We start from the raw sequence: 18,089 nt of genomic DNA, 5'->3' as shown, positions 1-18,089 counted from the left end.
AAATATAACCAGAACAGAGGACAAAATATAATTTTTTAGGGATGTTGTTAAAAATATTTATGTTCTTTGCAGCCTACATGTCCTGTAAGTTCCCTGCTAAATCTTTTTAGAAAATTATATCATCATCAAAGTTTCAACAAGACAAAAATAACTTGAATTTATGTCAAACAAATCTTTCCTAAAGCAGTGATTGCCAACTTTTTGGTGTTCTCACATTTTTTCAGTGATTTAGCAATTTTCTATACCCTCTCAATAGTCTCTCTGTGGTACTGAGACATATTTATTAAAAAAACAATAAACTTTGAATGTTAAAATAGGTATGTTTGCTTTTAAATGATTCATATGGAACTTTAAGTTTTCAAAATACATGTGGATTCAAAACACCTTTTGAGATGCAGAGAGGGGTACATAGAAGGTGAACTGGGCAATCTGTTAAAATCCTTGAATGGGGGCTCTCTAGGCAGCTGTTCATACCCCTCCATCACCACTTTGGAAGACAGGGAGAAAGGAGGCCCTCCACAGGGAAGCCTTCCAAAATGGAGAGAGCCTCATCTCACTGTTGGGTACACCAAGGGATCTAATGATTAATACAAAGGGTTCAAGAAGGCATCTTGCAACATTCTTCTGAGAAAATAATCCTAACTGTTTCAACTCCATATTTGGGGGAAATTTTCTGGACACATGTGCTAAAAGACAAAACCAGTACACCTAAAATAATTTAGAATTTTCCAACTCACAGGGGAGGTTCGAGTCCACTTTTCTCTCGGACATGCCTTTGTAAATATAAACTCTTAACAAAATCCTCCTGTAAACTCAAACACTTCAAGTAGTCATGCAAAAGCAACTGCATGTATCAGTAATCACTTAGCATTTCCAGCAACTACACATATTCAAGACGTCAGCTAATGCATTTTGAGAGAGGTTAGGACTAATACAATCCTTTCAATGCTTACCCTCCAAGGATGAACAAAATTCGGGGAACCTGTGTCCCAAGCTGGACCCCGTAGGAAAACCACAGCGGGAAGAAACGAGCCACCAGAGGCTAAAAGCAGACAGAAGACCCTACACCTCAGGACAAATCAAACATGAGGTCGGGTGTTGGAGTTGGGATTGGGTGGGGTTGGGGGAGGCGCGGGATGGGGTCGCTGCCAGGGGTCCCCCTACCCTCTCCCCGCCTCGGGCGGCCACCGGTGGGCAGCACGCCGGCTGAAGATGCCAGGGCACGCCTCCCTGTTCCCGGAGAAAGCGCGTTGGCCGCGGGGGCCTCCGGCTCCCCAAACCACCACCCACCCGAGACAGGACCCCCGCTCTAGCCCGCAGCTTCCTCTAAGCCAGCTAGGGTGCAATTTTCGCAGAACGCCGCGCCCGCCAGAAGAAAAGGCTACCTTGAAACATAACCGCATGCCTTTCCGCGCGTGCCCCGGCGTTCGCGGGCCGGGCTGTGGCGGCGGGTCCCGGCCCGTCCCGTCGGCGCTCGGGAAGGTTGCTCTGAAGCCGGCTGCGCTGGGCAGAGGCGAAGACTCCAGCGCCCGCGGGCGTTCCTCAGGCCCGCCCCCAGCCCTGCCCCGGGACACCACGCATGCGCGCAGCTTCACTTTTTGCTAGAGGTCCTTAAGCACCGGCTCACACCAGCTCAGGGGGTCCCGGGGCGCCCCCTTAGGTGGTGGGTAGGCGGTTTTCTGCCTGTCGACCTTCACCTAAATCGCTGTGACCACCTGTGCGGTGAAACAGACGACCAGCCTCCCCGAATGGCAGTGAACTGAGAGTTCCAATTTCTAGAACTTAACCTCCCCGGCAAGTGCACCCATAATTAATATGCAAATACTTGAAAGGAAACTTAAAATATCAAAAGTGGTAACAGATCTGTGGTAAATATTTCTGTTATCACCGTCCTGTCCTGTGCCACATCCCATTCCATAAGGATAACCACTGTTCACTGTGTAAATTACTAGACCTTCGGTACACACACAAAAGTATCCAGTGGAAAACAGACTCTATCACTCTTATTTGTTAGTTTGAAGAAATCTGAGATAAAACTATATATATATAATGTTATGGAACTTTTTTTGCATACTCTTTCACGGACATAGTTCTCTATCAACACACATCGATCCCCTATTTTTTTTTTTTTTACAAACATCTTTATTGAGGTATAAAATAAGCTGCACAGAATTAAAACGTACAATTTGGTAAGTCTGGACATCTTAAAATCATCACTGCACTCAAGATAATGAACATATGCGTATCTCCCCAAATTTCCCTTATGCCCTTCTGTAATCCCTCCTTCAGCTCCTTCCCCATCTGCTTTCTGACAGTATAGATTAGTTTGCATTTTCTAAAATTTTATGTAAACTGAATCATGGAGTACGGACTCTTTTTTTTGGGTCTGGCTATTTGTCCTCAGCATGATTATTCTGAGATTCATCCATGTTGTTACATGTATCATAGTTCATTTTCTTCTATTGCTAAGTAGTATTCCATTTTATGGATACACCATGGTTTGTTTATACATTCACCTGATGATGGACATCTGGATTATTTCTAGTTTTTGGCTATTATAAATGAAGCTGCTAAAACATTACCATACATACCTTTGTATAGACATATGCTTTCATTTCTCTTTGGCAAACACCTAGTATAGAATAGTCGCATTGTCTAATAGGTGTATGTAAGATTGCCAATGTGTTTTCCAAAAAGGCTATTTACATTCCCATCCACAGTAGGAATTATAGTGGGCATTACAGCTCCATTTCCTCCACATCCTCACCCACACATTTTAATCTAATAGGTGTCCAGGGGGATCACAATGCAGTTTTAATTTCTATTTCCCTAACGAATAATGCTGTTGAGCACTTTTTCATGTGCTTATTTACCATCTGTATGACTTCTTTGGTGAAGTGTCTGTCATAATCTTTTGCCTAATTTTAATTGGGTTGTCTGTTTTCTCATCATTGAGTTTGGAGAATTCTTTCTATATTCTACATTCAAATTCCCTATCAGATATATGACTTACAATTATTTTTTCCAGTCTGTAACTTACTCCTACTCCACTTTTGAAGAGCAGAAGTTTTCATTTTTATGAAATTTATCAATTTGATCTTTTATGGATCATTATGTCAAATCTAAGGAATCTTTGCCTAAGCAAAGTTCACAAAGATCTTCTCCTACATGGTTTATAATTTTAGATTTTATGTGTAGGTGTATGATTCATTTGAGTTAACTTTCATGTATGGTGCGTAACTTTTGTGTGTGAGTTGAAGTTCACTTTTCTGGTATATGTATCTCCAATTATTTCACTACTAGCTTTTGAAGAGACTACTGTTTTTCTCTGTTGCTTCTGCATATTTGTGGGAAATCAGTTACTCATGTATGCATGGGTCTATTTTTCAGACTATTCTGTTTAATTGATATATTTGCTCATCTTTATGTCAATAACACACTGTCTTGATTTCTGTAACTTTAAAATAATTACTGAAATTAGGTGGTTTTAGCCCTCCAACTTGTTCTTTTTCAAAGCTGTTTTGGCTGTTAAATATTCCTTTCATTTTTATTTGCATTTTAGATTCAGTTTGTCAGTATCTACAAAAAGACTTGTTGGGATCTTGCTAGAGACTGCCTTAAAACCAGAAATCAATTTGGGGAGAACTGACATCTTAAAAATATTGACTCTTCAAACCAATGAACACAATATATCTCTCCATTTACTTGAGTCTTCTTTAATTTCTCTCAGCAATCTTTGAGTTCTCATACAGGTCTTGCACACATTTTTTTTCAGAGCTATCCCTAGATATTTCATAATTTTTAATAAGCTATTGTAAATAGTATTTCTCTGTATATTTTAAGCTCTAATTATTTGTTGCCAATATACAGAAGTATACATTGATCCTGTATCTTGCAACCCTACTAAATTCACTTTTTAGTTCTAGGATTGTCCATCGGAATCCAGTACATTCCATTGGATTTTCTACATGGACAACCGTATCACCTGTGAATAAAGACAGTTTTAATTCTTCCTTTCTAATACACATGCTTTTCTTTTCCTTTCTTGATTGCACTATACCTACAGTACAATGTTGGAGATTATTGGTGAGAGCAGACACCCTTGGCTTGTTCTTGATCTTAGGAGGAAAACATTCAATCTTAAACCAATAAGCATAGTGTTACCTATAGGCTTTTCATGAATGCCCTTCATCAGGTTGAAGCTCCTTTCTGTTCCTACTTTGCTGAGAGCTCTCTTCTTTTTTTAATGAATAGGGGATGTTTGATTTTTTCAAATGCTTTTTATGTATCCATTGAGATGGTCTTATGCTTTTCTTTTTTAGTTTGTTAAAAAGGTGAATTATATTATTGCTTTTCAGATGTTAAACCAACCTAGCATTCCTGAGATAAATCTCACTTGGTCATAATTTATTGTCTTTTTATCTATTGTTAAATTCAATTTGCTAATTTTTTTTTTTAGAATTTCTACAGCTATGTTCATGGGAAATGTTGATCTGTAATGTTCTTTGTTTATAGTATTCTCAGATTTTGATATCAAGAAATACTGGCCTCTTAGAACAAATTGGGAAGCACCTCCTTCTCTTCAATATTCTAAAAGAGTTTGTGTAAAAATGGATTATTTATCCATTAAATATTTGATAGAACACACCAATGAAACCATCTGGGCCTGGAGTTTATTTTGGGGGAAGATTTTTATCTACAGATTCAATTACTTTCATAGATACAGGGCTCCTCATCTTATCTGTTTCCTCTTGAATGAGCTTTGGAAGTTTGTGTTTTTAAGGAAATTTCTCCATTTCATCCAAGTTGTTAAACTGACTGGCATAATGTTGTTCATATTTTCCTATTATTCTTTTAATGGGTGTAGTATCTGTAATGATGTCACCTCTCTCATTCCTGATACTGGTAATTTGTCTCTATACTCTCTTTCCCTCTTTCAGTCTGGCTAAAGTATTGTCAGTTTTATTGGTTTTTTTCCAAGAACCAGCTTTTGGTTTCATTGATTTTCTGAATTGTTTTTTCTCTTTTATATTTCATCGACTTCTGTTTTGATCATTATTTCCTTTGTTTATTTTGGTCTAATTTGACATTCTTTTCTATAGTTTCTCAATGTAGAAGTGGAGTTCATTCATCTGAACTTTTCTTCTATTCTCATATAGGCATTTAGTGCTATAAGTATTCCCCAAATACTGCTTTAGTGGCATATCACAAATACCTAAGTTCAAGGAGTTCCCTAAATTCAGCCTGGGTTCCTCCTTCCTGTATAGTAGTTGAGAAACTCTCTCATGGCAGTAAAAGGGGGGCACTCATAGGGCTTCTGATGTCTTGTGTCTTGAAAGCTGTTGTTTCTAATATTTTGTCTCCTCTCCTTCCACTTTTTCCTCCCAATGAGGGTAAATCCAGTTCCTATTTCTCTATCTTGGATGAAATGAGAGGTCTCCTCCTCTTATTTTGTAGTGGCTAAATGAGACGTTCCCCTCACATGGAAACATCACAAGTCCTTTAACTATTATCCTACTGCTGATATTTAGTTTTTACTATTATGAAGATCATAAGTCTTTATGCACTTCTGTGAATACTACTGAAGAATATTTCTAAAGTTGGAATTATTGGTTCAACTACAATAGATTTTGATTCATATGGCCATGTCTAAAAAATAATGTTGGCCAGAAAATTGTGATATACTTCATTTCAAACTAAGGAGCACAAAATTACACCAATAACATTTTTTTAAAAGAGCATCTCTGTATAGTCCTTTCATAGGAAGTATTATTGTCATACTATGAGCAAATACTGATTCTGGTGGTTTGAATCAGGGTGGTCTGGGTTATCTACAGTAACAACTGCAAATCATAATGTTTTAACACAAAAGTGGTTTGATTCTCAGTCATGCTACATTTCTCTAATTTTCATAATTCAGCTGGGAGCTCTGGTCCCTGTTGTCTTCATCCTGGGACCAAGGATGATGAAGCAGTTTCTATTTAGAAAGTTATCAGTCTGTCACACAGGGGAAGAGACATTGTGGGAGGCATACACTGTATCTTATGTGTCTAATCACATGTCAATTCCATCCTCATTTAATTGGCCAAAGCTAGTCAAAATGGTCACATTCAAATTTAGGTGGCTGAGAAAATGCAATTCTATACCTGGAAAGAAAAACCCAGGATATCTGGGAACAGCGCTAATGACTGGCCACATTTGTAAAGGTGTACAATCAAAATTTCACCAAAAATATTTTCAAGCATAAAAACATGTCTCACTTTGAGGAATTACAAAGTTCAGGAAAGGATAGTCCCTAAGACTGCAGTCACTTCTGACACCAACTGCAGATATCTGGGGTCCCCGAGACCATCTTGCCTCTGACACCATTCAGGGGTCCTCAAGACCTCCCTCAGATTGATAATTTACTCTAAGGACTCACAGAACTCACTGAAAGCTGTTATACTTATGGTTATGGTTAATTACAGTGAAAAGATACAGATTAGAATCAGCCAAGGAAAAGAGATGCATTGGGCAAAGTCCAGGAGAGTTCCACATGTGAGTTACAAGTTGTCATCTCCCAGTAGAGGCATGGACAGCACTAAATTCTCCTGGCAACAATATATGACAATATGCATGGAGTGCTGCCAACCAGGGAAGCTCATTCAAGCCTTGGTGTCCAGAGTTTTATTGGGGCTTGGTCACATAGACATGGTTGACTGCCTATGTGACTGATTATTCTCCAGCACCTCCAAAGGTGGAGATGATACCATGTGGCCCAAAGCCCTCATCATAAATCACACTGTTAGACTGTTTGGTGTGGCCCACAGACCCAGGCAAACAAAGACACTGTTATCAGGCAGGACATTCCAAGGACTTAGAGATCTCACTGCAGGAGCTGAGGGCAAAGAGCAGCCCTCTCGTTGGGTAAGGATAACTCTGTACTACACAGGGATTAAATCATATTTGATTCAACATCATTTTAGAGCCCTACAATGAAATTGTTTCTGTATCCTATTGGAAGAAAAATACATTTGAATTATATCAGTAATATTTGCTACCTAATAAAAAGTCTTTATTTTGGTAACATGATGGAAAAAAACAATGCCACATTTGCCAAACATATTATCTAGATAAAGACCCTCCAAGAGTTGTTTTTGTTATAGTTTGTCCCAATTGAACCCTAATATCAACGTAATTATCCTCTGAATAATAGTAATAATTATCCTCTATCCTGCCTTTTATTAAAAAATTGTTTTTTAATATTTTAAAAGATATATAATCAATTTTCTAAATATGTTAAGACTTTATGCTTTCACTTCTTATTCCTTTAGACTAAGCTTTTGCCAAAGGAAAATAGTAAAGTAAAAATTAAGGCTTTTCATTTAAAAATCAGAAATGCCAGCTAGTGCGTCTCAAAATATTGAAGAACTTTCTGCTGTTTGCACTGTATTCAAAAACAGTATGAAGCCCCTGTAAAAAGAGGAATTATGAAATACGCATTTCTAAATGGGTCAGGGTTAGTCATCACTGATAATACTGATTCAAAGGCACTACCCTGTTTTGAAAAGTGAATAAAACCAAGGGGATTGGGGATTGCATGGAGCTCAAGGATTGATAAACATCATGTTCTATCTGGTGTAAGGTAGCTCTGTCTTATGCCATCTTGTGAATCTGAACTCATTTCTTAAAATGGAGAAGAAAAATGATTTTTAACCTATTGTTTTTCAGTAACGCTCTTCTCATCAAGCTTTATAATGCCATCTTTAAAATAAAATGTAACACTGAATTATATTTTCCAACTTTATAGATTACCTGATTTTAAAAGCTGTAACTCAAGTAAAAGATTCTGCAAATACATTTTGCTTTAAAAAGAAATAAATTAATTTATTGCTACCTTTAAACATTTTACAGAGATAATTTATTAATCTAGAGATAATTTTCTTTAGTCATTTTATTTATGAAAAGCAAAATGTATATTGTTTAGCAGCACAAATCTGGGATTACTAAGAGAAACAGGGTCAGTCACCCCAAATCATTTAATAGAAGTGGGTTAGTCTGTCGTGTTTTATAGCTATTCTGGTGACTGGCAATTTTTAAAGGCATTCCAAAAAGTGGTCATCAGCAAAAATGAAAATGTCTTAGATTTTTTTCACAAAAGGAAAAATTTAAAACAAGTATTTTTCTTATAAGGGACAGTAAACTCTTTCAATGTACTAAATTTAATTTTCTTGTTTATGACATTTTCCTATATTAATTTAAAATCTTTGAAAAAACAACATATATCTTAAGATTGAAAATTAAATAAATAGTAGTTAAATTTGACTTACTGCTTTTAGAAAGAAAATGTTTCAAAGTGGATTTTTTTTTAGTGATTATTATTCATTATCATATGGGATATACTGGATTGCCAGTCAATTCCATTGAGATCATAAAAATGGAACAACTGTCAGAGGAAATAGAAAAAAATACTATAATATGTAATGGAAGTGATTTTTAAAATGCCACAGCATAGCAGTAGAGTGGCTGCAAACACTCCAATCAAGGACCTAAACAGAAACAGGACAGCTATTTTTTGCCAAGTTACTAAGGAGACACCAACAAAAAACGGGCTTGCAACTACCAGAAGAATTGTCAATTAACAATGATGGTAACCAGTCTAGGACAGAGAATAGTGTAAAACAACAACCTGTGAGTCACAATAGTCATCTGGGCAACATAGCCAGGTGCTCATGACAATAATGACAATCATTAACACTCACATCACCGCTGAACACATACACCTACTGCAAGGGTGCCTAGATGGTGGTATTAATTAAAGTATTACAAAAGCAGAAATTCAAACAGAGCACAGCATGTCTCGTTTTTACATTATTCTGTGTGGGCTCAATCTGTTGAGTAAAATTAAGAAGCTCAATATTTAAAGGGAGAGTTACATCTTTAAGTCTTTCACATGTGTATTCTTATTTGAGCCTTACAAAAATGGGATGAGGTATGCAAAACACATCCAATAAAAATCTAAGTGAAATCACCTTCCAGGCCACATGCATACCTAGCACTAGGTGTGGCGTGGACTCTAAGGTGGGGTTTGAGGAAGAGTCTAGTCTTTAGAGAATGCAAAAAGCCCTGGGTTTAGGAAGAACAATTTTCCTCCAGGAGCGGGGAGTAGATCTCATGTGTGAGAGTTGGAGCTATTTTCCTCCCATGATGATGGTTCACAGCACGTGTATTCAGCTGGGATGAATCTACTAAAAGAGTTATTTTATATCCCAAATCCTTGCAGAGTATTTTTGCCCTTATGTTTAATAAAAGAGGTTTTCTCTCAGAGAAAATTTTGTCACTCATTTTTCTTTATCAATATTGATCACACCTTCTTATCTTTCGGGAACTTTTCAAATCTTTGAAAGGAAATCATGACACCATCCACTACTGAACAAAGTGTGTTTCATTAAGAGCAAACTGCTGGTGAGTCATACCCTGAAAGTGAGTTGTTCTTTTTGAGCAGGATAATTACATGGGTGCTTCAGAAGAGAACCCAATCAAACTCTTATTGTATTGATGTATTTCCCTTTGGAACAGAGTTTTCATTTTCAGTCCAGAAAAAAATAACTAATATTAAGCTTGTAGACTGCCATATATAGGTGGACTTTAACAAGTGATACTGAAGATATACAACTACTTCATTGACCCCTGAGTGTAATTTAGTTGCATTTCCTTGAATTACCTAGAATATCACACTAATAAACCATAGTATTTCTTACACAACATTCATGATAACCCTAGCACTTTTCCTAAATGGTCTCAGTATATAGTTGTAATATTATCCATAAAAGATAATAGATATGAGGAAAAGGTCCTTTTCACAAACTCAAGATTCTCCTATATTACTAGAAATTGTGGGAAAAAATTTACTTTCAAATAGCCTAAATTTATTTTACATTTTTATTTTTGCTAATATTCCATAGAAATACGTTGAGTACTGTAATGACTTTACTATTGAATTCTGCAGAAAAAAAGTCCCAAATAGTTTTAAAATCAGATGCTTCAAATTTTAAACTGGTGTGCAGCTTCTTGTAAAGTAGAGGAAATGATGGAAGGCATCACCTTTATCTGATTGAAAGGCATCACATTATCCTATTTTTTCAGCTTTGGTTTGTTCTACTCTCAGCCCAAATCACAGACATTCTTCTAGATATAGGACCATAATATGTAATGATTTTTTGAGTACACTATTTATTTAATTACATCCTATTCCATGGCAAAAGACTCTGGATGCCATCTTAGGTTCTTCCTCCCTGATTGCTCTGCTCTAGCCACTCTTCTCCTGGTTGGTTCCCCCCTCCACCCAGTACTGCAGTCTCCTCAACCTCTCCACAGTAACATGACCGGGCTCAGATGGAGGGGCAATTCTCTCTATCTCTGCTGATTCTCCTGGTGATGTCAACTCTTCTCGAGGCTTTAGGCTCAATCTATATGTTACTGTCTCCCAAATCTAGATCTCTAGTCCTCAACTCTCTCTTAGATTCCAGACTTTTATATCCAATTCCCTATTTGACTTCTCTTGAATTTCCAATAGTCATCTCTAATTTATGTCCCAAGGGACTTTTATTTCTTCTTCTTCTCCTCCTCCTCCTTCTTCTTCAAAACCTGGTTCTCCTGCCGTTTTCCTATCTCAGTAAATAGCAATACCACGTTTTCACTTTCACCAACCCCAAACTTTGGAATTCTCTATTTTCTTTCACATTTACCTACAATCTATCAGCAAGTCTTCTCAGCTCTCCCTTCAAAGCATGTCCAGAATCTGAATACTTCTCAGCAACCCAACTACCACAGTCCGGGTCCAAGCCACTATCATCTCACCTGGCATGTGCAGTGGCCTTCTGACTGCCTCCCTGCCTCTGCTCTTGCTCTTAGGTGTATTCTTAATGCGGTGACCAGAGTAGTCCTGTGAGAATGTCAGCCCATGTCACTCCCCTACTTGAAACCCTCCAATGGTGTCCTTCCACTCAGAGTAAAAGACAGTCCTTCTAAGGCCCTAAGAAGCCTCCATGCCATCTGTTCTGTGCCAGCCCATCTCTTTGACTTCATCTTCTACTACCACCTCCATCCATCCCTCACTCTCCTCCCTGTTCTTCAAACCCTCCGAGTACACTCCTGGCTTCAGGCCTTTGTTATGCACTTTCCCCTCTACCTAGGATGCTCTTTCCATAGATATCTGCAGGGTTTACTCCCTTTTCTCCTTCAGGGTGTTACTCAAATGACACCTGCTTTATTTTCTCCTTAGTACTAACCACTGTATAATATACTACATGTTTTGCTTATCTATTGCTCCCACTGGAATGTAAGCTCTAGGCAAGGCAGAATTTTTGTCTATTTTATTTACTACTGTATCCTCACTACTTAGAATAGTGCCTGGCACCCAGTAAATACTCAGTGCATAATTGTAGAGTGAACGAGTAAATGATGTCTTGTCATCTCACAAAATTGCCCCAGTAGACAGAAGATGGATGGATGGATGGATGGATGGATGGACAGAGCAAGCCTATACATAGATAGGCTGGTATAATCTGTCACTACCACTCCCCAACCCCTACTCCAGGAAAAGCAGCACAAGCACCAATATAGAATTACAGACAGAACTTCCCATTTTAGGCTAAGGACAGCATATAATCATGTTACATTTCATATTTCTTAGAAATTAAGTATTAAATAATACCTTTCATTTGAACATCTTAAAATATGTTTTAAAAAAAGAGGACCATAATTACAGGTACTTGTGCATCATTTTGAACATTAGGTAGTGGTAGGAGGCTTAATGGATTCAAGATCTCACTGGCTTGTGACACCTTTGTATTGGAAAAGAAAATGCAAGAAGAATCCAAGCAGCAGTTTGACATTTACAATATGTCACTTAAGACTTAGAAAGACTATTGTTGTCTTGCTTATTAGCATAAGAAAAAAGTGAAATGACTTGTAGACTATCAACAGAGTGCTGTGGTGACCTTGGGCCAGTCAGTTACCTCAGTTAACTTCACTTGCTTCTTCCTATCTGCTCAACACATCACAGTTGAACAGACTGCGCAGAGCAGGCTCCCAGAAGGAAGTGGGTTTCACTCTTGGCACTTTTTTTTCTTAACCAAAAGTGTTTTCCTGAGGTCAAAGTGTGAGTACCACATATGCTTTGTGTTGACCATACTTACAATCTAAAGCCAAGTGTTCTTTGTGAGACTGAGCCCCTACTGAGTTGCCAAATCCTGAGAATGTGGCTTTGGTGTCCTGGTCTCCTGATGGCAAGCCCCTAGCACCCCAAACCCCTTTTCTAATGCCCAGGACCCTCACTCTTCTTTCTTTCAAAACTAGCACACAGGAAAGCTTCTGATTACAGCTTAAACAAGCTGCCTCTTCTAAGATTGTTACAGGTCCTTTTGGAGAGATCAAAGGCAGAAGCAAAATGAAGTGCCAGTGCTGAAGTTTCAGGAGTCAACAAGCCAGGCTTCTGTGTTTAGGGAGCAGGACTCTGACTGCCTACACCCTGGAGACAGCACCGAGAAGGCCAAATACTCACAACCCCAGCACCCCAAGCATCTCCAGCACCTCACTGCTCTACTCATTAAAATAAACTCTGCCCCAGGGGTCAAAAGTCTGAAAGAAACTCCAACAGGCCTTATCATATACACACAGACTTTTGGAGGAACTTAGGAGTCATTTAGTCTAACCCTCTCATTTTATAGGTGAGGAAATTGAGGTTTCTGCTGTCCTGTGAGCCTCTCAGTGCACATTCCACATCTTACTTTTGTCTGTGCTTGGAAATGACAGACTGCATTTCTTGCAAAAGAATAATTCAGCGTAGTCATTCTACATATCCTCTTAGTCAAAAGCTGTGATATCTGATTGAGCTTGTCAACCAGGATGCTCTAAAAATGCTCATGTTCTAGGAATACAAATCATATAAACTTACAAGGAGATTTTCAAGTTGGACCTGAGAGGAACTAACCTGTCATCTGCTTACAAATTGGAGTATCCCATGATCTCAAGCACCAAGTGGTAAATCAGTGTTACCTGTTTGAGGGGAAAAAAAAAAAAAAAAAAAAAAAAGCAAAGGTGTGGGGAGGTGTGAGTTTTAGCGCAGATTTCGTCATAATCTAGCCATTTAACTTTGGGCAAGCACCTCATCTTTTGGGGAGATAAAAACCCTCCTAGTAAGTAACCAAACTTACTATCATCCGCTAGGACTTGGCAGAGAGATGAGCAAAGCAAATGGGCCATAACTTTACTTTAAAGGTGAAATGCTCTCCGGTTCTGTGTCTCATCGATCAGAGGCTTGGAGAAAGAGATGTCTGGGAAGGCTGAGAGCACATTTCTGCTACCCCAAGACTTTCTAGCTCTTTTCTGTGGCCAGAAAATGAACACTAGGATGGAAACCAAGAACCTTCCTTCCCCCAAACCAATTTCAGTGGTACACACATGATCCATACTTGGACAATGATAGTACCTACTGCCTTAGCAGCAGAAATAGGGCCAAAGGATAGCCATGTGACCAAAGCAGATCCATGCTCAGATTTCCTCAGATTGGTATACAGATCTTGGGAAACAGTAGTCCTTTTCTCTAGAGTTTATAACCAGGGTGATGCAAGCATGAATTACAGTGGCTGTTTCCTTTGGGCACACAGAGGAAGCCCATCTAAAGGAACAGCAATGAGCCCAGCACAGAGATAAGCAGAGCAAAAGAAGAGACAGTGTTCCACTGATGTTGTCTAATTCCTGGATCCAGCCATGCCTGAAGATGCTTGACTTGAAAAATTCTCTTTTCTGCCTGAACTAGCTTTAGCTGGATTTCTGTCACTTTTGATCAAAAGAATCCTGAGTAATAAATCCTCTAATTTTTCATATGAGGAAAGTGAGGCTCACATGGAAGGAATGATTGACTCAAGGTTACACAGCACATTGGGGACAAAATCTGGACCTGAAATCAGATCTACTGATTTCCATTCCAATGCATTTTCTACTGCACTCTGCTTCATATACTCTATCTTGCAAATTATTCAACATTTTTTGAATGATAGTACAGGTCTTTTTCCATACCATACGGCATCATGGCAAAATCCACTTACTTAAGCAAAAGATGGAGGACGGACAATTTATCAAAGATTCTATGATATGAGAAGAGAGCTTAGACTAACTGATTTCTGTCTAGGTTAGTCCAAATAAAAAATTCAACCATGTCAGGGTCAAAGGTATAAACCATATACTTGATTTTTTTTCTTTTTTCTTTTTCTTTATTTTTTTCTTTATTTTTTCTTTTTCTTTTTCTTTCTTTTTTGCCAGTGGAACATCTACTGTATTCCAGGCACAGAACAGGGTCCTTTATAAATGTTTTCATGTGCAGCTGACTCATACTGGGCTTCATGCATAGTTGAAACTCAACAGACATAGGAAGGAAGGAAGGCAATACAGGAGAGAAAGAGGAAAGAAGAAGAAAAGTAGAGTGGGTTTTAAGTAAAAATTGTTTTTTCTACTGCTCAACAGAGCATATATTTAATTAGTATCTTATAGTAATCGCAACACATGTCCATGAAACCTAGTCTGCTGTGCAACTACAGCTTTTCCTAAATTAAACAGAAGAAACTGTGAGAAAAGAAACCTCAAGTCGGAGCCTCAGACCACAAGCCTATCTTAGGAGGACTGAACATTAGGAGCAAATGAAGTAGCAGAAGATGATGACTCCCGATAATTGTCCTAATTGTAGTAGTTCCCCGAAGTGTTATGACACGGCTCAGTCACAATCAGTAATACTCATTTACAAGGGCTGTGGAGTAAACTGTGTGAAAGTGGGCAGTTCTGGGATTTAATAACACAATGAATAATGCTTTAGAAAACCTGAATGCTTGATGACGAATAGATGTTAAGATTATTTTGTTTGAATTATTGTTTAGTATAAGTTATAAGTTATATCATTCTTTGTGATCAGACTTTTAAAACCACAAACAGGATGCAGACAATTGGAAAAAAAAAAGTTTCAGAGTCAGAAAATAAGACGGTCATCAGGAGGATGTGCGTTGCCTGGCTTTGTAAAAGTACCCAGCCACATTCAAACTTGCTCTTTTCTAGTTTTAATTCAGTAATGAAAGACAACACGCTGAAAGATTCCTTAGTAACATAATCACACAACTGAAGGGCATCTTTTACCATGTTATATAATTTAGACATAAAAAGGAAGAGGGGGAGAGATTTCACTATCAACCTCATCAAATTAGCAAAACAGAGTATACTATGTGAATTACTTGTTAAATAAGTTTTTCTTTAGGTAAGAAATCCTCAGCCTAACTCTTAGGGTAATCTAGACATCAATAGTTTCCATCAATGGTTTTATATTCCAGGCAGAGTACATTATAATCACTATTTTTGAACTTAAGAAATATTGGTAAAATTTTACTTAAGAATGACTTTTATTAAGATTCACTGATGGCTCTGATGTCAACCTGCCATGCTATTTACTACTGAAAAGTTTATAACATGAGTGCGTGGTTCACTGTCTGGCAAATTGCTAACTGGTTTTCTGTGTTTATTCTTCCATCTGTATGCATTTAAGGCTTGGCTTTGCCAGTCAGCAGTTTGCAGTCTTTTTATGAGACACCTACAACAGCACCACATGCAATCTTCATCATTCATTCTTTAATTCAAACGTCCATTCAAAAAATATATGCCATTCACTGTTTGAGACTCTGAAAAGAGAAGTGGACCAGATAAAAATGGTCCCTGCTTTTGGAGCTTTTATTCTTGAGAGAGGAGACCAATGAATATGTGAAAAAGAAGATTTTAGAGGTTGGTAAATGCTATGGAGAAAAGAAAATAGGTAATATGATAGAGAGTGTGGGAGGAAGACAGTATGAATATGGGCATTTAGAAAAATCCTTACTGAGAAGGAGACATCTGAGCTCAAACCTGGATGACTAGAAGGAGCCAGCCTGCATTTTCCAGTCTGAGGGAATAGCAGGAGCACAAAGAACAGACTGGCATCCTACAGAAGAAACAAGTCAGCGTGACTGTGAGCATGCATGATGAGGCTGGAGAGGTGAGCAGAGGGTCCCAGCATGTAGGGCACCATGGGCCGCAGGGGCAGGGGCAGGGGGATCAGAAACTCTGTGCCAAGGGTTTGGAGAACACCAAGGGTCTTCAAGCAGGGCAGTGATATCCGATTCATATTTTTAAAAGATCACTCTGACTGCCAGTGGGTGATGGACCATAGGGTAAAGCTTAGGAGTGAGGAGGGCTGCTGGTTCTGTTTTTGTCATTTGGATTCTATGCAGGGGAAGCAGGCAGAGCAGGTGAGCAGGGTTGTAATCCAGTTTTTGCACCACTCACCAAGCCCTGCATCCAGCATGGGGCTACATTGACCTGTAGAAAGGGGTATCTTTTTCTACCACACATAATGCTCCATATAGGTAGGAAGCAGTCCCACTAATGAGAACGGGGGGAAGATACTGTAATAGTCTTTGCAAGGATAACAGTTAAGGTGGAGAAAGACAAGTGGGTTTTGCATATGTCTGAAGGAAGAGCTGGCAGGACTTACTGATGGATTAGATGTGAGGGGTGAGGGGATAGGAGAAATCAATGGTGATTCTTAAACCCATGGGGCCTGGTGCTGTCACTGACTGAGGTAGAGAAAACTGGGAGTAAACCAGGTGTTTCTTTGTGTATTTGTTGGTCTTTTAGGAGAGGGGTCCAGAATTCAGTCTGGGCTAGGATTAGTCTAATATACATGTTAGATGTCTTTTAACAGTCAGATTTATGAGTTAAGGAAATTTTTGGTTCCATTAAGTGTAACTCAACGATGCAAAGAAATCACAGCCTCTTCTCAGATCTCCTTCATGATTCCTGACCCATGAGGGGATGGGGGCAGGTGGAGGAAGGGAACTAGAGTTAACCTAGTCTGGGATTCTTCAACTGAGGGAAGAATTTAAATAGATTCAATCTCTCAGATTTCCACCTCATCACTCCTCTCTTCCTCAAGATGGTAGGAGCCCACGGTGCACTCCCAGCAGTACCTGGAAGGAGTCTTTGTACCTTTTGGTCCCTCTCCCTCATCTGGACTCTACCGCAGTGCACCCTGTTTGCATTTCCCTGGTCACTGCTTGCCCCATTGGTGTACCCTGCTGAAGCTGGTAGCCAGTGGCTTTGTGAGAGCTCGGTGAAGGCTCTGGGACTCCCTGGATGACTCAGCCTCTTTGTCAGCTGGCCCTATACACCCCCTGCCACATGTTCCGCCCAGCTCCTGGCCTGAATGCACATCATAGCCCTATGGACGTTTACTAGCTCTCTACTCAGCTGTGGTCCATGGACACTTTGGAAACACATGGGAATTTCTGAGTCCCATCCTCACTATGTGGGAACTGAGGGTAGCTTTAGAGAGCTACCATCCAGCACCATCTCTGCCTGACCATGCCACACCACTGATTTCACTCTGATATGTTTGTCCACCATCTGTACCCCACCACCCAGACTGGCGTAAGGGTCAGAAGAGTGATGTTTTCTCAGCCTCCAAAGTAAACTGGACAAAAACTCACAGCATTGCACTTAAGAGCTATAACACACCTCCCCCTGCCTGGGCAGAAGTTCGGAGAGGGAAGATTAGCACTCATGTATCTGCCTCTTTTGCCCCACCTTCTTTCCCCTACAATCCCTTGGTACCAGAAGAGGCGGGCTTCCAACTTTCATTCATCCTGGTCCATTCTTCTCCTGCTCTGGGGCAGCAAGCATCACAGCCTAGCAAGCAGAGATGGGGAGGGGGCAAGAGAATCTTCTCTTCATATATAGAATTCGACTGTATTGAAGGATATAAAAATTCTTTCCAGTCACCTTGCTACACCTTGATGGCTGAGGGATTACGGGAAATGGTATATGACTATTCACAGGGAAACAAAATCTGGACCTTTTTAAATATGGTACACTTATAACACAAGTTTGTAGCTCACTGCAGCTGTCAGTGCTGGAGATACAACTGAGAGTGACCAGCATGTGGGTGGTGTAAAGCCAGGACTAAAGGAGAGCATCTAAGTCATGGCACAGAAGAGCCAAGAGCCCAGAACTGAGTGCTGGAGTGTGGAGAGGCT

General features: G+C 39.3%; 1 protein-coding gene across 3 annotated transcripts in view; it reads right to left on the bottom strand.

The window, feature by feature from the left end:
* The window catches only part of FBXL21P, a 41,132-nt gene that overhangs the window by 9,636 nt on the left and 13,407 nt on the right, over nucleotides 1-18,089 (bottom strand). The window contains exon 3 of one of the 3 annotated variants that reach the window (XM_032476800.1): nucleotides 12,974-13,038. The exons of 1 other annotated variant lie outside the window; for it this stretch is intronic. The gene's annotated coding sequence lies outside the window, so the exon portion shown is untranslated. Of the gene's footprint in view, nucleotides 1-1,385; nucleotides 1,622-12,973; nucleotides 13,039-18,089 lie in introns of those variants that run through there. One more of the 3 variants, XM_032476802.1, reaches the window with a different exon arrangement.

This window comes from Camelus ferus, chromosome 3 (genome assembly GCF_009834535.1).
Source record: "Camelus ferus isolate YT-003-E chromosome 3, BCGSAC_Cfer_1.0, whole genome shotgun sequence".
NCBI lineage: Eukaryota > Metazoa > Chordata > Mammalia > Artiodactyla > Camelidae > Camelus > Camelus ferus.
The sequence above is the reverse complement of the archived record's forward strand: the minus strand, read 5'-3'. Positions and strand labels throughout refer to the sequence as shown.